Source organism: Perissodus microlepis, chromosome 18 (genome assembly GCF_051167445.1).
Source record: "Perissodus microlepis isolate ML-2025 ecotype Zambia chromosome 18, ASM5116744v1, whole genome shotgun sequence".
NCBI lineage: Eukaryota > Metazoa > Chordata > Actinopteri > Cichliformes > Cichlidae > Perissodus > Perissodus microlepis.
The window spans coordinates 1,510,571-1,517,668 of NC_140478.1; the positions used below are offsets into that span (position 1 = coordinate 1,510,571).

Genomic DNA, 7,098 nt, shown 5'->3' on the forward strand with positions numbered 1-7,098 from the left:
ATTATACAAAGAACTTCAAGCTCTGCGTGAAAGCTTCGAATTGTATCGACTTACAAATCTGCAGCATGAGGGACAATCTGATTTTCTCCAGCATCAAAGAACAAATAAACAAAGATCCTGAACAGCTGATCAAGGACTTATAACATTGAAACTTAACATTTCCAGAGAAATTTTCAGCAATATGTACATAGACTCAGTCAGAAGAAATCATCAAACAATGGCCCTCTACCCATAATCACAAAATTTGAAAGATTTAAGCATAAACAAATGGTACAGCAACAAGGGAAAGAACTGACAGGAACAAATTACGGACTAAATGAACATTTTCCACAGGAAATATATGAAAGGTGCAAGAAACTTATCCCAGTCAGAAAGTTGAAGATGACAGAAGGAAAGAAAGCCGTGATAATAGCAGACAAACTACATAGACAGTACACTGTTAAAAAAAATTCCGTTATAAAACGGAAAAAGTGCTGGTAATTAATTACCAGCACTTTTTCCGTTATTGTACGGGCACTTCCGTAAACCTTAAAACGGATATTTCTGTAGATTTACCCGAGTTTTTCTGTACCATTGACGGACATTTCCGTCAAACCTAAAATGGAAAATTCCGTATTTTCCATAAATTTCGGCGTTATTGCACAGACAATTCCGTAAACCCTATAACAGATATTTCCGTAGATTTACCTGACTTTTTCTTTACCATTTACGGACAGTTCCATCAAACCTAAAATGGAATATTCCGTATTATTTAAGTACTCAATCCATACCATTTACGGACACTTCAGTCATCCTAAAATGTTTAATTCTGTACCATTCTCTATACCGTTTACCATCAATAAAGCACAAATGTAGAATCACAGCAATTATTTATTTCCTTTAACAGCTGCCAGTGCTTTAAAGTGATTTCACTTTTTGTGGTGAATGATTTGCAATATTTACATTACAACCATTAAAACATTCAGAACATCACCTTCACATTCAGAGAAATTTTACATACATAAACCAGCTGTTCTCTCAAAGAAGTACAGCCATGTCCTTTAACAGGGAGATGCCAAATCTAGCAACTTTTTAGCATCCACAGGCTGACAGGCATTAATAACAAATTGATTTGTTAAAGACAATGACAAAATAAGACAATAAAACTGCCAGCATTGCTGTTGCTGTCTCACCTGTCAGTGCAAAATGAGGAGCCCCCTCCAGGAGGATGCAGAAACCTACACCTCCAACTCCACATATCACACCGACAGGCAGAGCTCTGCAACCAGTGGCTGACCTTTCTACAAAAAACAAATAGAACATTAGAAGTATTACATTATACAACTTTTCTATAAAACATCAGTGCAGCAATAACAACCATGACCTTAGAAGGATGACTGTGCAACATGCCATAAAGAGATTTTTAAAACTCTTAAAACAACTTAAAACTAAAAAAAAATTAAAACTTACACCTCCAACTCCACAATGACAGGAAAAGCTTAACTGGAATGACAAATATCGCCCACCTTCCCTCCCCCTTAACATGGGGGGTTTGAAACTGCAGCATGTGTGTTGTGGGCATCTAGTTAAAACATCTGAACTCACCTAATACTGTAAAAATCTGTATTTCTACTCCCAAGCCCCATGTTTTTGGATTTGCCTTTGTGTGTGTGTGTGTGTACATTCAGTCCAAAAAGGTATTTTCTGAGCTCTGAGAACAGCTCAAATGGCCCATTCAGATTCCTTCTGCTTGCATTCAAATTCCTTCAGCTGAGAAACCAGCTTGCACACCTGTGGAGGAATGAAGTGCCGTTTCTTCCCCTTCTTCTCTGCCTTGGAGCCTCGCTCAGGATTGACCCCAAAGAAAACTCTGAGGAAAAAAAAAAAAACAATAGTGATATGCAGACAAAGTTTGCACATGTAGTGTGGCTTGACAGGAGTGGAGCAGTTCAATAAAATCCTACATTTGTTTTCTTCAATATGCCCCTATGTGTGAACCTCTCTATCATTCTAGTTGACCATCTGTCTAGAACCCAATGTTGTTGTGGTGCTGGTGCCAGTGGCTAAGCTTATCTCTTCCTTTGTCTTTTCAAGACACATGCATTCACACTGCGCATATACAGAAATGTTTGCAAGGGCGAGAAGTCTGCTTATCACCAACACATGACAGCATGCATCCTCAATGTGTATGCAGGGATATTATAAATGCACAGAACACAGAAGGGGATAGAAAACACAGATGACATTGTCCTATCAAAAGGTGTAACAGCACATTTGAACACGGACTGTCCTGGGGGTTATTCAAACATGGAGTGGAGAAACTGTGACATTCAGTGCACGTTACACATCAGTACAAGTATTAACATTTGGGCATGAATCCACTATGTAGTATTTTTTAAATTAATATGTTTAGTCTTTCCTTCGGGGGGGGGGGGGGGGGGGGGGTCCCTGGAACAACATATTTTGAGTTTGGGGTCTGCAGCCAAATAAATTTCAGTTTGTGTGTCTTTGACATGAAAAGGTTTGACCACCACTGACATAACCTGGTCTCAGGTGCTAATGGTTTTAAAGAGATAGCTCAAACGAATTTTGTGTCAACAAACCATTCTGAAAAAAATATGTTTTTGCTCCATTTCCCAACTAGAATCATGTTATGTTTGTTTTGTTATTGATTGACTTAGGACACTATTTAAAGCAAAAAGCATGTTACCTGCCCTTTAAAAAGATATGACACATTTATTCCAACAATAGTCTTCAACAGGGAGCTACAAAATCTCCGAACAAATCCATATTCAGGGGGATCATAAGCCAATAACAGCTGATCTAAAAGCTCACAGCATGTGGCGACACATTTTGAGCTTGTACATCTCAGACAAACGGGTTTAGTGTAGATTGACAAAAAGCAGGTCAGGTGCAGAAAGGCACGGCAAAGTCACATTTACAAAGTATTTCCAAACAATGAGTGCTTACCTTTGCATGAATTCTAGAGTAAAAGCCATCTCCGGTGGGTATTAGACGTTGCAGACATAAAACATGGAGAAGACGTAGCTCAAGGCCACAATGGGAGAGGTGATGTGGTCATTGACAAGTAACCCATCAACAGCAATCTTGAATTGCTGGTCACCTTAAACACAGATAAAAACCATGTACCATTTACAAAAAAAAAAATAATCCTATATTTTAAGGCAAGCAAAACATTTCTTTAATAAATATGACACAACAACAGCTTATAACAACAGCTAACAACAGCTTGCTGGGATACAAAAAAAGATTTAACTACAAACCTCTGATTAGGATGCATGGGGTCACTGGGAGTTCGACTTCAGGATCTGCAGAGATCTGTTTTGGTGACAGACATGATACATGAATTAATGTTTCCAGTGCACACAAACCTGCTGGCAAATTGACTATCTGCTAGTGTCTTCATCAGACAGAGGTAGCCATTATGCACAAACATTAATGTAAATAGTTTATAGATAGAGAGTTTATAGAGAATATCAGCAGCACAATTAGGGGAATCTATACTTCCTACTGTGGTTGGTTACTTGGTTCACCACTGGATGCAAATAATTATCTTGCACACAGTTTAAAATCTACAACATCTACCTCTTTTTTGTGGAAGAGTTTATAAGAGTCTTCCTTGAAGTATTTTGAAATGCCACAGATGAGCTGTATTGGACCTTCGCCCGTCTTCATCCCTTTGGAGTCAAGGAAGTCATTGATCCCCTTTTCTTTTTTGGAAAGTTCCTGTTCAAGGTTCAAGGTGTTAATTTTGTACAAGTACATAAGACTAACACTCATTTTCGTTTGGCGCTATGGAGAGAATTTTGAAAAAAATAAAAATAAAAATGAATTATTTCATTTTCATTTGCAACCTGTTCTGTTTTGATCTCAAATGTCCTGCTTTTTTGGTTGTCACTTCCTGATTTTTGGTCTCAAATCTATTCCATTTGATTGTTCATCCAAGTTATTCTATTTGATTGGTTGCCAGTTTATCTTTTTTGGTCTCAACTCTCTTTTTGGTTGCAAATCTTTTTTTGATTGATTAATAAAGACAAAATTCTCTCCATATGGAGCAGCACAGCACAATCATAATAATAACAATAACAACACACCTGTGCCAGCTTGTTTTGTACAGAGAAGCCAAGGAGTTTAGATGCATGATCAAACAGGTGAGGAACTTCAAACAGGAACGGCCACTCGTCCTTTACAACGGCAATAGTGGTATCATCATCGTTGAGGATTTCACGCTGAATGGGATATGTTTCAGTCATCAATTTTCGAACAGATGACTCCTAAAGATATGAGGCAGTTAGACAAACAGTCGAACAGTTAGTCAAACTAACCAATTAAAATAATAAAACAGGGTATCAATTTCAATTGACTATGGGCATAGTGATCTACAGACGATCTACAATTTCACAATGTGTCCTAAATTGTACTTGGACCCAGACCTTATCGCATTACTCCTGCTATATACTATTGCTGTGTGAATGGTTGTATGTCTAGATGGTGGACTGTAGGAACCGAATTGCCCTTCGAGGATTAATAAAGCTTTCTGTATCTGTAATGGATTATTGCAGACCCACCTGAAGATCCTGGGTTTGAAAGGAACGTTTCAACTCATCTCGTTTAGACAGCAGGTCTTCTCTACACACGGCCCCCTCAATGATTGGATCCCACGCCACACATCCATACAGATCTGAATTCCTGGGCCTTTTCTTTGTTGAATTTTCACCCCCTGCTTGCCTCTTCAGTGAGCTTTGTGGCCTCTTCATATTTTCAATTCTGTGTTCCAGCTGACGAAAGAGAGTTTCAGAACCATCTTTTGCAAAAGGTTTGTTTCCAAACGGCTCTGTCAGCTTGAAGGAGGCAGGATATTGTCCTACAATCATACTGGCGAGTTCCCTCAGCTTTTGTCTACCAGGTCTTCCTGGATGTTTATGGAGGTAATCTTCAGCGACGATCCGAACCATCTCTCGTCTGTCTTTCCCCATTATGTACTTTTTTTCACGCAACTCATCCATGACTTTTGAGGGAAATTTGTGCCATGGTACAGAATATGTGTCTTGGGATGGGGAGTCGGCTGTCTCAGGTGGTGTTGAGGGCAGCTGAAACCTCTGTGGTTCAGGTGTTGATGAGGGGCCAGGCCGGGTGAACTGCGGTGGAGTTTGTGAATCTATGGATGACATGACAAACATCTTCATAAATTAAACACATCACAATTGTTGCAAATAAATTAATACATTGGTCCTCAATGTCCAGTTTGGGTCAACCAGGAATACAAATGGACCTAATTATGAAAACCAATTATAGAGTAATTATTGCCATGTACAGCTGATGGCAACTTTTTTTTTGCATTTTTGGAATAAACCTTTGTAGTTTCAGAAAACTTGCATTAAAACAGAGGGGCAAAAACTCACCTGCTTCCAATGCTTTGATAGCTCTGACGAATCTTTTGCACTGAATGAATGGCAGAGTGTCTTTAATGTCCTCCGGGTCCACAAGGCTCAGGTCATCTACAGAGAGAACTCCTAATTCCTCCAGTTTAGCCATGAGTGTATCCATCTGATCGCTACTGAGCGATGGCATTGCTTTCTTGACATAGTTTTTCACAAGTTCCATGTTGGTGTGTGTTTAAGAGGAATGAGCCACCGAGTACCTCTCTGGTAAGAATAAAGTGGATGATAATCATCAAGTTTGTTCAAATCATGGCAACTGAACAGGTCAGAAGCATTTTCATCAAGTTCATAGAGTCCAAGCTCAGGTATCCAGCTGGCAGTTTTCCCTCGAAGCAAAAGTAGGACAGTAGTTTCATTTTTTACAAAAATGCTTGCTATTTTTCCTAACTGCAGTAGTCCTTTTGCGTAGCTCAGTAAGACCAGCATTCCATTTGCATATGTAGTGCCTTTAACCTGCACACTCTCTGTGACAACTGAGTTACTTGAGTTCAAATCAAATTCTCCAACCACTGTCTTTATGTTCTGGTCATAGAGCTCTGGATAGAACCGTGTTGAGTCTGAGACATGAACCTGGGAACGAAACAAGGTACCACAAGACTGATAAGCCTGAAGCAACTGGTGCCGTTCAGCCAGAGACTTGGTTACATTTATGAAGTTCTTACTTGCCCTAATGCACCTTTTAAAATAAGAATGTTTTGATTCAAAGCGCATTGTCCAAGTATATATGAGTGGGCCAAATTGTAAAGTCAAGTGTGCATAGTGAAGCAGATAGTGGTGTTTTGGTCTAAGTTGAACTCTTGGAAACAGCTCTTGCCTCAATTCCACATACAGTTCAATCAGTCCCTTCATGAAAGCAATCTGCAACTCTGAGAGCCGAGGTGCACAGACAAATTCAACAAGCTCCCTCAGAAGTAGTACAAGTCCCCATACTTCATTATCAGCATCTTCAATTGTGTCATGCACCAAAACAGGCAAGAATTTCAAAAGCCACCTGTTTTGGGCTGCATGTCCTCCAAGCCTGGCTCCTGTAGTGGGAATAGTGTTTAGCTTGTCGCTGCTTTCACCAGGAAATGATTTGATTCTTTCATTAAGAACCTCATAACTGAACCACTTTTGTGTTCTGATTAAGAACTGCAAAAACAATGCCAAATCATAATCTACTACCCCCTCAAACAGATCATGAGCTAAACAAGCTGGTAAGCCTGGCTGACACACATGAAAGTTGGACAGTTTGTTGAAAACACTGTCACATTTAACACCGTGATGAGTGTGCACTTCATCGTTACTTTCCAGAAACCGCACAGTCTCATTATGATCAGCTGGATTTCTATGAGTGAAAACTGTGAGAGGGTTTGACTGAAATTCACTTTTTGTTGCCAAACAGTATCTGCAGAAATATTGAGCTGTGCTGAAATTTTCTGTAAAGCCACCAATCATGTGGGAGCCCAGATTATCGCCCATTATGCACGCAACAGTGCCTTTATATATTTTTCCATTGAAAGATATGCCCCTTTCCTCCAGCTCACACAAGTCTGACACTAGCTTATTGAAAATCTTATCCATTCCAAAGTATTTGCAATCTTTCTCTACACAGAGTAATGCCAACTGTATCTGATCAACAGTTGATCGTTGGTGTGGATGAAAATTTCCAAGTGTG

The 7,098-nt window shown here is 39.4% G+C and overlaps 1 pseudogene across 1 annotated transcript; it reads right to left on the bottom strand.

The window, feature by feature from the left end:
- Positions 1-764: 764 nt before the first annotated feature.
- LOC146366454 (uncharacterized) lies at positions 765-6,705 on the bottom strand (annotated as a pseudogene). The gene is made up of 7 exons (XR_014797484.1): positions 5,403-6,705; positions 4,569-5,158; positions 4,095-4,274; positions 3,586-3,726; positions 3,264-3,318; positions 2,950-3,103; positions 765-1,849 (listed from the first exon to the last, which is right to left on the bottom strand). The product of XR_014797484.1 is annotated as an uncharacterized LOC146366454 (transcript).
- Positions 6,706-7,098: the final 393 nt, after the last annotated feature.